Source organism: Oncorhynchus mykiss, chromosome 28 (genome assembly GCF_057628025.1).
Source record: "Oncorhynchus mykiss isolate SJ-2025 chromosome 28, ASM5762802v1, whole genome shotgun sequence".
NCBI classification, from domain to species: Eukaryota; Metazoa; Chordata; class Actinopteri; order Salmoniformes; family Salmonidae; genus Oncorhynchus; species Oncorhynchus mykiss.
This window is the reverse complement of record NC_143049.1, coordinates 19648648-19663542: the sequence shown is the minus strand read 5'-3', so window position 1 is coordinate 19663542 and position 14895 is coordinate 19648648. Positions and strand designations below refer to the sequence as shown.

The 14895-nt window shown below is 40.4% G+C and overlaps 1 long non-coding RNA gene across 1 annotated transcript in view; it reads right to left on the bottom strand.

Moving 5' to 3' along the window:
- The window catches only part of LOC110508672 (uncharacterized), a 16188-nt gene extending 1294 nt beyond the window's left edge, over nucleotides 1–14894 (bottom strand). Inside the window, exons 1-2 of the long non-coding RNA XR_002471341.3 lie at nucleotides 14814–14894; nucleotides 65–226 (exon numbers count right to left, since the gene is read on the bottom strand). This is a non-coding gene — a long non-coding RNA (uncharacterized LOC110508672). The remainder of the gene's footprint in view (nucleotides 1–64; nucleotides 227–14813) is intronic.
- Nucleotide 14895: the final 1 nt, after the last annotated feature.

The window sequence follows — 14895 nt, the reverse complement described above, 5'->3', positions numbered from 1 at the left end:
TATTATGATCCATGTTATGTTGCCTCTTTCTAAGGTCATGATATGAAGATAAACATGACAAGACCTAAGTGATACTTAATTTGCAGAAGGTAATGCATCATCCAGCACCAGTCAACAAGGTGGTGTAGATGGCCATCTGCTGGAGTTTGCTTGGTGAGACCCTAATGATTGTTGCTCTGAGTAGCACACACTCTGTACCAGTGTCAAGACGACCCTGGGGAGTAGACTGTTCAATGACAGATATACAATGTTAGAAAGATGTTATAATCTATTTGAAATGACAAATTTGCTTGGATTAGTTGCATTCCATAACTTTATTTTTGCCAAAAAAGGTCAGACCCCAATTCTTTGAACTGAATCATCCCACATTTCATCAGGATCTGTGCATCAAAAGGAGACCACATTCAGATAATTTGAATCAAGTCATGAAATATTTATTTAGCTTCTGTTAACGTTTGTCATCTTCATCATATACTTTGTTAAAGGGATAGTTCACACAAATTACATGTTGGTTTCCTGTAAGATGTTTATGGACAGCAATCCATGCTTTGGTTTTGTTTACCTATACACTGTTTTAAAACACTAACTTTTTTGTTTGGCACAAATCCAATGCAAGTCAATGGTGCCTATTACCATTTCATGTCCAAATCATTTATAGTTTCAAAATATTTTTTTAGATACTTTATTGATGATTTGGACATGAAGCCCAGATGGAATCCAAAGCATGGATTGCTGTCATACCTTGTCCATAGACTACTTAGAAAACCAACATGTCACTTTACTTTGGATGAACTAGTTTTATTAGTCATATGTACAGTGTATACATCGTCCAACTAAAGGCTTACTTGCAGGTTCCTTTTCAACAATAAGAAATAGTACAAAAATAAGAATACGAACGTGAAGTCAATGGAAATAGAATAATACAGTATTTCTTTCGCATAAGTATAATACAGGAAGGCACAATTTATAGTACAATATTTACATGTGTATTGGGGATGGGGGGCAAGTATAAATTGAGCAGTATAATAAGAGTCTGGTAGCAGCAGTTATGATGTGTGCAGAGGAGGTGGTCAGTTCAGTTCAAGTGTTCAGCAGTTGGATGGCTGTAGATCAGGGATGGGGTCTCAATTTACTGTTGCGAGTTAGAATAGTAGAATACACCAGGTGAAATTTGGTTGTGCATCAGCAGTTTTTCTCTTATGTACAGTGGCAAGAAAAAGTATGTGAACCCTTTGGAATTACCTGGATTTCTTCATAAATTGGTCCTCAAATGTGATCTGATCTTCATCTAAGTCACAACAATAGACAGTGTGCTTAAACTAATAACACACAAATTGTCTATATTGAATAAATAATTTAAACATTCACAGAGTAGGTTGGAGAAAGTATGTGAACCCCTAGCTAATGACTTCTCCAAAAGCTAATTGGAGTCAGCTTACCTAGAGTTCAATCAATGAGATGAAATTGGAGATGTTGGTTAGAGCTGCCTTGCCTCACAAAATTAGAGTTTGCTATTCACAAGAAGCGTTGCCTGAGATTAACCATGCCTCAAACAAAAGAGATCTCAGGAAACCTAAGATTAAGAATTGTTGACTGAAAACGGTTACAAAAGTTTCTCTAAAAGCCTTGTTGTTCATCAGTCCATGGTAGACAAATTGTCTATAAATGAAGGAAAAGTTCAGTACTCTTGCTACTCTCCCTAGGAGTGGCCGTCCTGCAAAGATGACTGCAAGAGCACAGCGCAGAATACTCAAAGAGGTTAAGAAGAATCGTAGAGTGTCAGCTAAAGACTTACAGAAATCTCTGGAACATGCTAGCATCTCTGTTGACGAGCCTACAATACGTAAAACACTAAACAAGAATGGTGTTCATGGGAGGACACCAAGGAAGAAGAAGCCACTGCTGTCCAAAAAAAACATTGCTGCATGTCTGAAGTTTGCAAAAGTGCACCTGGATGTTCCACGGCGATACTGGCTAAATATTCTGTGGACAGATGAAACTACAGTTGAGTTGTTTGGAAGGAACACACATCATGTGTGGAGAAAAAAAATGGCATAGCACACCAACACCAACATCAAAACCTCATCCCTACTGTAAAGTATGGTGGAGGGAGCAACATGGTTTGGGGCTGCTTTGCTGCCTCAGGGCCTGGACAGCTTGCTACTGTATCATCGACAGAAAAATTCATTCCCATGGTTATCAAAACATTTTGCAGGACAATGTAAGGCTGTCTGCCAATTGAAGCTCAACAGAAGTTGGGTGATACAACAGGACAACAACCCAAAACACAGAAGTAAATCAACAACAGAATGGCTTCAGCAGAAGAAAATACACCTTCTGGAAATGAAACAGTTTTGTAAAGAGGAATGGTCCAAAATTCCTCCTGACTGTCAGAAAACATTTGGTTGAGGTTATTGCTGCCAAAGGAGGGTCAACCAGTTATTAAATCCAAGGTTTCACATACTGTTTCCACCCTGCACTGTGAATGTTTACACAGTGTGTTCAATAAATACATGAAAATGCATAATCTGTGTTATTAGTTTAAGCAGACTGTTTGTCTATTGTGACCTAGATGAATATCAGATCACATTTATGCAGAAATTCAGCTATTTCCAAAGGGTTCACATACTTTTCCTTGTGTGTAGAATTGTTGGAAATTGGGGGGGCTGTTGGTACCAAGACTCTCAAGCAACTGCGGCCCCTCATGAGTTGAGATTTTTTGGCCCTGCCCCCATCAAAGTTGCCCATCCCTGCTGTAGATAGAAACGGCCTCTGAGCCTGTTGGACCTCATGCTCTGATCTGCCCGAAGATTAGGGAGAGAACAGCCCGTGGCTTGGGTGTGTGGGGTCCTTGATGCATGCCTTCCAGACTCTGTCGCAGCCGGCCTTGACCGGGAGACACATGGGGCGGCGCACAATTGGCCCACCGTCGTCCGGGTTAGGGGAGGGTTTGGCCGGCAGGCCAAATAGTTCTTCGATACAAATACAGGTGTATCGATGAGCCCTCACTGCTGCTCGACCATCCTATTTTTCCAACTTAATTGAGGAAAATACGAACAATCCTAAATGTATTTTTGATACGGTCGCAAAGCTAACTGAAAACCAGCATTCCCCAAGAGAGGATGGCTTTCACTTCAGCAGTGATAAATTCATGAACTACTTTGAGGAAAAGATCATGATCATTAGAAAGCAAATTACGGACTCCTCTTTAAATCTGCGTATTTCTCCAAAGCTCAGTTGTCCCGAGTCTGCACAACACTGCCAGGGCCTATGATCAAGGGAGACACTCAAGTTTTTTAATACTATATCTCTTGACACATTGATGAAAATAGTCATGGCCTCTAAACCTTCAAGCTGCATACTGGACCCTATTCCAACTAAACTACTGAAAGAGCTGCTTCCTATGATTGGACCTCCTATGTTGAACATAATAAACGGCTCCATTTCCACCGAATGTGTACCAAACTCACTAAAAGTGGCAGTAATAAAGCCTCTCTTGAAAAAGCCAAACCTTGACCCAGAAAATAATTTAAAAACTATCAGCCTATATCGAATCTCCCATTCCTCTCAAAAAAAATGAAAAAGCTGTTGCGCAGCAACTCACTGCCTTCCTGAAGACAAACAATGTATACGAAATGCTTCAGTCTGGTTTTAGACCCCATCATAGCACTGAGACTGCACTTGTGAAGGTGGTAAATTACCTTTTAATGGCGTCAGACCAAGGCTCTGCATCTGTCCTCGTGCTCCTAGACCTTAGTGCTGCTTTTGATACCATCGATCACCACATTCTTTTGGAGAGATTGGAAACCCAAATTGGTCTACACGGACAAGATCTGGCCTGGTTTAGATCTTATCTGTCGGAAAGATATCAGTTTGTCTGATAAATGTTGGTGATCCTCAAGGCTTCTTTTTAGGATGGCTATTGTTTTCCCTATAATTTTTACCTCTCGTGATGTCATTCGGAAACATAATGTTCACTTTCACTGCTATACGGACGACGCAGTTGTACATTTCAATGAAACATGGTGAAGTCCCAAAATAGCCTTCCCTGGAAGCCTGTGTTTCAGACAGAAGGAAGTAGATGTTCTACTTTTAAACTCGGACAAAACAGAGATGCTAGTTCTTGGTCCCAAGAAACAAAGAGATCTTCTATTGAATCTGACAATTAATCTTGGTTGTACAGTAGTCTCAAAAAAACTGTGAAGGACCTTGGCGTTACTCTGGACCCTGATCTCTCTTTTGACGAACATATCAAGACTTTTAAGGACAGCTTTTTTTCCATCTATGTAACATTGCAAAAATCAGAAACTTTCTGTCCAAAAAATGGTGCAGAAACATGTATCCATGCTTTTGTCACTTCCAGATTAGACTACTGTAATGCTCTACTTTCCGGCTACCCGGATAAAGCACTAAATAAACTTCAGTTAGCGCCCCTCCCTCGGGTTTGTGCCGTGGGGGAGATCTTCATGGGCTATACTCGGGCTTGTCTCAGGATAGTAGGTTGGTGGTTGAAGATATCCCTCTTGTGGTGTGGGGGCTGTGCTTTGGCAAAGTGGGTGGGTTTATATCCTGCCTGTTTGGCCCTATCCGAGGGAATCATCGGACAGGGCCACAGTATCTCCTGACCCCTTCTGTCTCAGCCTCCAGTATTTATGCTGCAATAGTTTGTGACGGGGGGCTAGGGTCAGTCTGTTCAATCTGGAGTATTTCTCCTGTCGGCTGTCCTGTGTGAATTTAAGTATGCTCTCTCTAACTCTCTCTCTTTCAGAGGACCTGAGCACTAGGACCATGCCTCAGGACTACCTGGCCTGATGAATCCTTGCTGTCCCCAGTCCACCTGGTCGTGCTGCTGCTCCAGTTTCAACTGTTCTCACTGCAGCTATGGAACCCTGACCTGTTCACCGGATGTGCTACTTTGTCCCAGATCTGCTGTTTTCAACTCTCTGGAGACAGCAGGTGCAGAAGAGATACTCTGATTGATCGGCTATGAAAAGCCAGCTGACATTTATTCCTGAGGTGCAGACCTGTTCACTCCTGTTGCACCCTCTATAATCACTGTGATTATTATTATCTGACCCTGCTGGTCATCTATGAATATTTGAACATCTTGGCCATGTTCTGTTATAATCTCCACCCTGCACAGCCAGAAGAGGACTGGCAACCACTCATAGCCTGGTTCCTCTCTAGGTTTCTTCCTAGGTTCTTGCCTTTCTCAGGAGTTTTTCCTAGCCACCGTGCTTCTATACCTGCATTGCTTGCTGTTTGGGGTTTTAGCCTGGGTTTCTGTACAGCACGTTGTGACATCAGCTGATGTAAGAAGGTCTTTATAAATTGATTGATTGACTGGTGTTTTCTTAATCAGTTTTTTATCAGTCTTAACATCAACAGTGAAGAGAGACTGGCCAATAAAAAGAAAAGACTAAGATGAAAAAAGAACACAGACACTGGACAGAGGAACTCCCGGAGTCGCCTCTTCACTGTTGACGTTGAGACTGGTGTTTTGCAGGTGCTATTTAATGAAGCTGCCAGTTGAGGATTTGTGAGCCGTCTGTTTCTCAAACTAGACACTCTAAAGTACTTGTCCTCTTGCTCAGTTGTGCACCCGGGCCTCCCACTCCTCTTTCTTATCTGGTTAGTGCCAGTTTGCGCTGTTCTGTGAAGGGAGTAGTACACAGCGCTGTACGATATCTTCAGTTTCTTGGCAATTTCTCGCATGGAATAGACTTCACTTCTCAGAACAAGAATAGACTGATGAGTTTCAGAAGAAAGTTCTTTGTTTCTGGCCATTATGAGCCTGTAATCGAAAATGCTGATGCTCCAGATACTCAACTAGTCTAAAGAAGGCCAGTTTTATTGCTTCTTTAATCAGAAATACAGTTTTCAGCTGTGCTAACATAAGGGTTTTCTAATGATCAATTAGCCTTTTAAAATGATAAACTTTGATTAGCTAACACAACATGCCATTGGAACACAGGAGTGATGGTTGATGATAATGTGCCTCTGTACACCTATGTAGATTATCCATTAAAAATCAGTAGTTTCCAGCTACAGTAGTCATTTAATACATTATCAATGTCTACACTGTATTTTTGATACATTTCATGTTATTTTAATGGACAAAGAATGTGCTTTTCTTTCAAAAACAGGGACATTTCTAAGTGCCCCAAACTTTTGAACAGTAGCGTACATTTGCTACCATCCTAGTATTTTTGTCAGCCATCTTTGCTGAAGAATGTCTCCAGCCTTGGGTCGCATAGCATTAAATTCATCATGGGAACCACTCGATATGATTGGTCATCGCCCAGCAGTCGCCACTGGTGATTTGCATAAAGTTGGGAAATTTCTTACTTTTTCACCGCCTCCCACGCCACGTTCGCGCCGCCCAACGGTCCCCACCCTCTAAGCTTCTCATCACTTTCCTTCCATTGAAAATGAATAGGAAGCGGTGTTTCACCGTGCGGCACCGTGTGCTAGTGTACACGGGGCATTAGGCTCACGTGAGTCCTTTGTGTCTCACTGCCAGTGACACTGGACCTAGCTAGGTAGATAATGTTAGCTAGCTATGTTAACCGGGTGCTTTCTTGCCTAGTCATAGCTAGACTACCGATGTTTTACAAACAAAAACACTAGCTAGCTCAATTCGTTAACTAATATCACATAGGCTAGAACCTAACCGTATTGATTTAGCTAGCCACCTGTGCTCTAACAGTTAGCTAAGATAGATAGCTAACATTAACGTTAGCTGACGTTAATAATGGACAAAATGAAGCTAGCTGCAATGTCAAAGTAATTAGCGACTGCGATGAACTACAATAGCTACAACTTTTTGGTATTTTCTCCAGCTGGCCTCGACTGTTAACCATCTGACTGATTTTCACAATGACCGCTGGAAAGACGGGCACCGAGTTCGGCTCGAGCAGCAGCCACCACTGCTGGATTGTGTATTTCTTGTTCCTTTAGAGCTGTGGTTCCTAAACTTTTTATAGTCCCGTACCCCTTCAAACATTCAACCTCCAGCTGCGTACCCGCTCTAGCAACAGGGTCAGTGCACTTTCAATCATCGTAAGCCTGCCACACACACACTATACGATACATTTATTAATCATAAGAATGAGTGTCAGTTTTTGTCACAACCCGGCTCGTGGGAAGTGACAAAGAGCTCTTATAGGACCAGGGCACAAATAATAAGATAATACTAACCGATAATTTTGCTCTTTGTTTAGCCATCTTACATATAAAACCGTATTTGTTCATCAAAAATGGTGAATAACTCACCACAGGTTAATGAGAAGGGTGTGCTTGAAAGGATGCACATAAGTCTGCAATGTTGGGTTTTATTGGAGAGAGTCGGTCTTAAATCATTTGCCACACACAGTCTGTGCCGGTATTTAGCTTTCATGCTAGTGAGGGTCGAGAATCCACTCTCACATAGGTACGTGGTTGCAAAGGGCATCAGTGTCTTAACTAGTGATGTACCGATATGACATTTTTGGCAAATAACGATATCCGATATTTTCCTTGCCCAAAAACCTGATACCGATAACCAATATTTAAAATGTTTGCATCCTTTTAAGCATTCTAGTTAAATAGTTAACACACATGGACACAGTGGTCTAAAGGCACTGCATCTCAGTACAAGAGGCATCACTACAGTCCCTGGTTCGAATCCAGGCTGTGTCACATCCGGACATGATTGGAGTCCCATAGGACGCCGTCCAGGTTTGGCCGACATTGTAAATAAGAATTTGTTCTTAACTGACATGCCTAGTTAAATAAAGGTTGCAAACACACACACACTGACCAAAAAGTTACTTTGTTGTTATTTACATATGTCCCCATTACCAGTAAAATATAATGAAAACATATTTCTTTCACTTACTTGCTGTGCTGTTTTGTTGTTCATTTCATTCTCAATCAGGAATTCTATGGAACGCCGTTTGGGTCTTTGTATGTCAAAAAGATATACGTCAAATAACACTATTTGACGTGTCAAATAAGCTTGTTGACCAATCAGGACCTGAATATGACTGCACGTCGCATAATAATTCAACGCCTTAATACATTTTTTACGTAGTTATTAAACATTGATTACACTATCACTCGTATTTCATATATCACAACGATTCGTCGATATGTATGCTATGATGCTGGTAAAGTTGTCTCACGCACACAGTGCTGGTCATAAAAAAAGCTAGCTAGCTCATGGATGCAAATAATGTTCCTCCCCAAAAACATAGCATAATGACATAATCTGTTTCAGTAGCTATCGTTAGCTAGCTAACTATATAGCTAGGTGTCATCATCTAAAATAACCCTAATTTATAAGACAGTTATTTTAAGTGTGGCCGGACCTATCTATGTGAAGCTAGCCACAATAAGGATTAGCCACAAGTAGACTTTGCGGTTAGCCTTCAAAATAGAGGTATGTCATTGACAGTGATGCAAATTAATACAAATAGTAGAATTAAGCCATATTTGAATAGATCATGCTAAACGAGTAATTTGTTAATTCGACAAAATTCTGTTGAAATCACACTGGATGTATTATACTTTAGAATTGCAGTGGGGGCATTCTTATGTCACTGTACAGCCTTACCTATAGATTGTGGATCAATGACATGGGGTATGAGTCTACTCAGTGACACCCAGAAAACATTAGCATCGTAGCTTTTATTGCGGGACTTTGAAACAACTGAATTGAGCCACATTTATTGTCAACCTATGTGTATTGAACACTATTCCAGAGGAAAAACAATACTGTGGGGATGTTTTGGAGTCTGGTAACTCTGAGGACGACGTTGGGAAAAAACATATTGGATATTGAGTGGACTGTTACCAGATTTCATTAATCCCCAATCCTTAGGTAAAGCTGTACTGTGCCATATGAATGTCAATACACACAATAGGCTGACTGGGGAGGTGATTTCACACAGTCACAGTCCTGCGATAAGAGCTACAACGCTAATATTTGTGTAAACTCTTCACAGTTGTGTTCTGTGGGTGTCACTGAGTAGACATACTCAATTTAATTGCTTCACATTCCAACCTTGTTAAACATTATCTAGTCTAAATATGGCATGATTCCACCAATTGTAACCTTCTGCATTACTTTCAAAGATCTACTTTTATTTTGAAGGCAAACTGCAAATTCCACTATTGTGCCTAATCCTTCTAGTGGCTAGCTTCACAGCACCTAACCCAGTCAGGTCAAGTCTCACTAGCCAGATGAAGCTAGGTGGTTGCTTATAACGTTAGCTTTGGGCACAGGGTTAAGTAGCTGGCTAGCTATCTATTTTCATAAACTGAAGTTCAATTTCAATAGGCGAACAAGTTTCTAACTAGCTAATACTTACAAGGATTCCTAAATCATTGCTAAGAGTAGTGAAAATGACTGCAGTTTCTACTGGTCATTGTTTTTAGGCTGGTTGTAATGGTTCTAGCTGGGTACCCCAGAAGTTGCGGTCGATCAAATAATGCTTTATTACCAACGTGGTATTGTAAACACATGGTTCGTGGCTGGTGTTTGCAGACTTTTTTGTACAGCTTTGACAGGGCTACTGATAGTAGTGATGGCGCTTGGCTTGCACATGCAAATTCAAAACACACAAGATTCTATAATAGAACTGTGTTATTTGATGTGTCCAATTAAAAGCTTATTTAACGCATCACAGTGTTACTGTCAAATAATGTTATTTGACGTGCATCTTTTTTGACACGCAAAGACCCAAACGGCATTCCATAGTTTGTCATGAAGCTAATAGCAGTGACGCCACTACTGTGTAACTCCGGTAGGGCAACATCTGAACAATAGCGCAATTCGTAACATTACGTAATTACGTCACGCACCTACGTTATATAGGTATGCATGTCAGCTTTGACATCGATTTTTCACATCGGCATTAAACTAGACATCGGGCCGATACCAATGTTGGCATTTTTAGCTAATATCGGCCGATTCCGATATGTTCGCCGATATATCGTGCATCTCTAGTCTTAACAGTGCGATTTGCCAAGGCAAGAAACTGAGCGCAGCCCTATCCAGAAATCTGGTAGTGGCTTCTGATTAAATTACATTTTCACAGAAATGCTTGTTGCAATTTCAATTAGACTCTCTTGTTCAGATATCGGTAAGTGGACTGGAGGCAGGGCATGAAAGGATAACGAATCCAGTTGCTTGTGTCGTCCGTTTCGGGAAAGTACCTGCGTAATTGCGCACCCAGCTCACTCAGGTGCTTCGCCATATCACATTTGACATTGTCCGTAAGCCTGAGTTCATTTGCACACAAAGAATCATACAATGATGTAAAGACCTGTGTGTTGTCCTTGTTAATGCAGACAGAAAAGAGCTCCAACTTCTTAATCATAGCCTCAATTTTGTCCCGCACATTGAATATAGTTGCGGAGAGTCCCTGTAATCCTAGATTCAGATCATTCAGGTGAGAAAAAACATCACTCAGATAGGCCAGTCGTGTGAGAAACTCGTCATCGTGCAAAAAGTCAGACAAGTGAAAATAATGGTCAGTAAAGAAACTTTAAGCTCATCTCTCAATTTTAAAAAATGTGGCAATACTTTGCCCCTTGATAACTAGCGCACTTCTGTATGTTGTAAAAGCGTTATATGGTCGCTGCCCATATCATTGCATAATGCAGGAAATACAAGAGAGTTCAGGGGCCTTGCTTTAACAAAGTTAACCATTTTCACTGCAAACGTCTTTCAAGCTGTCAGGCATTCCCTTGGCAGCAAGAGCCTCTCAGTGGATGCTGCAGTGTACCCAAGTGGCGTCGGGAGCAACTGCTTGCACACAAATTACCACTCCACTATGTCTCCTTGTCATAGCTTTTGCGCCATCAGTACAGATACCAACACATTTTTACCACCAAAGTCCATTTGATGTCACAAAGCTATTCAGTACTTAAAAAATATTCTCTCATGTTGTCCTGGTTTCCAGAAGAGGATGTCTTCTTTAATTGACCCACCATAAACGTAACAGACATATACCATGAGCCTTGCCAGGCCCTCCACATCTGTTGATTCATCCAGCTGTAACGCATATAATTCACTGGCTTGTATGCAAAGCAGTAATTGTTTCAAAACATCTCCTGCCATGTCACTGATGCTTCGTGAAACAGTGTTGTTTGATTGAGACGTTGTCTGTATAGTTTTTTTGGACTTTCCCCCCCAACATTGTCCCAGCCATATCCGTGGCAGCAGGAAGAATTAAGTCCTCCACAATAGTATGGGGCTTGCCTGTCCTAGCTACTCTGTAGCTCACCATATAAGATGCTTCTAGCCCTTTCTTATTAATGGTATCTGTTTTTTTTTTTTTTTTTACATGTCTTACTACTCGAAAGACGTATTTATTCTCACTCAAAAAAACCTGTGGCTTATTTTTCAAAATGTCATGTTTCGTTTCTAAATGTCTGCGCAAGAGTAACGATTAATGTGATTGGAGGTAAATTATTTGACTAGGCTACCTGTATTTGACATTGTGTTGTTATTTCGATGAACACTGGATGGTTAAATTTTATTTTTGGCAGTGAAACAAGGCTACTCAGGCGAGAAAAAAACCTCACCCAAATGTATAGCCCCATTGGAAAACGTACTTGTACTGTTTGAAAATGTGAATAATTTTTAATATTTTTTTTATGTGAATCACATTTGTATTTGGCTTACCCCTGGCGGCATTGCCAGTTTGGGAATACCTGCTTTAGAGGGAATGCTAGCTTCCTATTAAGGATACTTCAGCAAGCTGCTATTTGGTATGTTGAAAATTACAATCACAGATTTGTAAAACAGATAGGAAATAGTAGCATCTTGGTGATGTTAGGTCTCAATCTTGAATTAAACTTTGTTTTGGGTCATGACAAATAAACACTATGACAAAGTTACACAGTTGGTGATAAAATTTATAATTTACAGGGTTTAGATACGCCGTTTTATTTTCTTCCGTCTCCTCAGAATGGGAAGGCAGTCCATAGCATGTGTGTGTGGGTGGGGGGGGGATCTGAGGCATGTAGAGTGGGACTAGGGGCTCCACTGTAAACTAAAACAATGATAACTATACAAGGCATATTGACATTTGAGAGAGACATAAAGCGAGGCATAAAGCAATCACAAGTGTTGATTGGGAGAGGTGTGCAAAAATAACGAATATGACATTAAGCAGACGTTTTTATCTGAAGCGGCAGTATGCATGGGTTCATTTTCAGTTTGTGGCTCCGAGAATCAAACCCAAAATCATGACGTTTCGAGCGCCATGATTTTTTCTATTGACTGTTATGGTCGTTATTTATTTAGCTATTTTAACAGGCTATAGACTACATTTGTAACAGTTTAATAGTCTACTGCAATAATTCAACATGCATGGTTGTAGGCTGCATCACTCCTTCAGCCTAAATAGCAGATTATCAAATGGAAGATATAGGCTAGGCCTTTGCGTTCCTCCAGGCTGCGCTGTGCACGCACCACTATTGATAGGCCTACGTTTTTTGAAAATATCATTATTATACCTCCTAGGCTACAACAACACAGTGCAATGAGTAATTTAGTATTATTACTACACAAATATTGTCTGGGCTGTAAACTGCAGTTATGTAGGATCATTTGAATTACCGCTCGAACGTCCTTTTGTGTTTTATGCCTAAATAAAGCCCTGATTATAATACAACCATTTGGATCAGTTATGGGTTTATTCTCAACAGTTTACAAAGTCCAGAAAATGACATTAGGCCACTTGTATGGTGTATTTTGTCAGGATGTTTCAGTGTTTACCGATAGGCCTACTATAGAAAAATAGGCTATAGCCTATGACACTGAGATGTGCTGTCTGTCGTGGATCATGTATTCCAAGTCGTCCTAATATTCACATGGCCACCAGTATATGCCTAAAAATTCTTAATGCCATGATATTAAGCCAGGATTGTCCGAAGAACTTAAATTAATTAGTGTGAGTGGAGTTCCCCAATTAATATGTAGTAAAATCTAATGAATTTATAGCATAGATTCTCTACGGTCCTTCTCCATCTAATAGCCTAATGGGCCGAATTTTAGCTTGCAAATGACCCAGCAAATTTTAGGTGAAATTATTACATTAATTCGTTTTTTTCTTTATTCTTCCATCATCTGACGAATAAATACCTCATATGGCCTACTTCTGAAAAAGTTAAATTGGGCCAGGTATGCTGAAGTGTACTCGGCTCGAGTACCATTAGCCAGAACCCGAGTAGCTTAATATGATTCCGCTGGACTCAGGAAGAGCTCGGCCTGTATGAAGTCCCCCGAGTCGGAGTCGATGCCGAGTCCCTTGAGTCAGAATAGGCCCGAATCCACCGTGTTGACTGTCAGACCCAGAGAACACCAGCAAAGACCAAGACATACTACTTCAAACACAATATAACACTGAAACCCCATTGAAGAACTCACATGTACAGATTTACAATGTATTTATAAAAATGATCTCCATATTAATTTCAGGGTCAAAACTTTGGGATTCTTGTGGCAACATCGCCATCTGGTGTATTTAAAGTGCAATTACAATCGTCGAGGATAAGCGCAACCAAGGACAGCACCGTAGCAGACAGTTTAGGAGATTCGTTCAAGCAAAGCTTTCTTGTAGTCCGGTGTAAGCATTTTGTTCGAAGACTATTACAACAAACTTAAATGAATAAGAAATTCAGTACTTTTAAAATAGAGTTCAGACCTTCATCTAGGTCAGGACTAAAGGAGTCTTAACCATTGACCGTATATAAACCATAGACATTTCGGATGTTTTCACACAGTCCTATTTCAGGTGAACTCTGGGGTAGAAAAAAAAAGGAAAAGTTCTCAGTTCTCTTTGTATTCACACCGCCCTTACCTTTGAACAAGGACTGAAACTCTTTTGCCTATGCACTTCACCTATTTTGTGGTCCGAGTCCTCCTTGCATTCACATTGCTATGTTTAGAAAGGAACCAAGATCTTTTTCCAACATTCAATCAATGTACTGTGGGTTTTTACAAAGTGCAGGACAAGCCATTCCATCAGACTGTGTTATCGGACAGCTAGATATACCTTATACCTACTTACATTTTGGAAGCTAATATATTGCATTTATTTAAAAAGTGAGACATAATTGTAATCAGAAGATACTATTAACGTGTAAATATTATTGTTAACAGAATAACTGCAGATTAAATAATGCTGTAATTGACAATTGTACACCCAATTTAGGCTACAGCCCCTTTAAGAGCTAGTATATATTTTGTACCATATGTTATGATTCTTACCAAACATGTTGTCGTCTTCTCACACTATTCAAACCCCACAATCGAATTAACAGTTAATGAAGCTCTCTTAGCCTATAGATCACATATTGCAAACAAATAATCTGGACTAAAATCTGAATTTTGTGGCACTAATGTGAGGGGCTATGGCAGGGGTTAATGTTGTTGCAGCAGTGTAGTGCGGGAATAATGACAACATAATCTGGGGAGTTTTGTGTTCACAGTGTCCTAAAAAAAGGAACCGGACCGCGGAATTCATGCCAACCGAACTCAGACAACCTCTCGTGATGTTCTCAATTTAGGATCGTTTCGGGGTCTGAGTTCCTTTAGTGTTCACACTGCAAAAAAATAAACCAACCGCACCGAGTTCACAAAAATTGTCTGTAAGGGACCATGTGATAACACCCTTAGTTAGACTGAGAACATTCGTGTGCCATGGGAGTCGCCATATATTGTTGCATAAACCATCACAAATTTAGCTTGAACAGAAACACATACATATAAACATTCTTGAACAATATATGTAAAGAAACGAAAATATCATCATTACCTAGAGTCATAGCAGGTCTGTATTTGTTTTATAACAACAACAAAAATCTAACCACATAACTTCCGACGAGATGTCCATCACG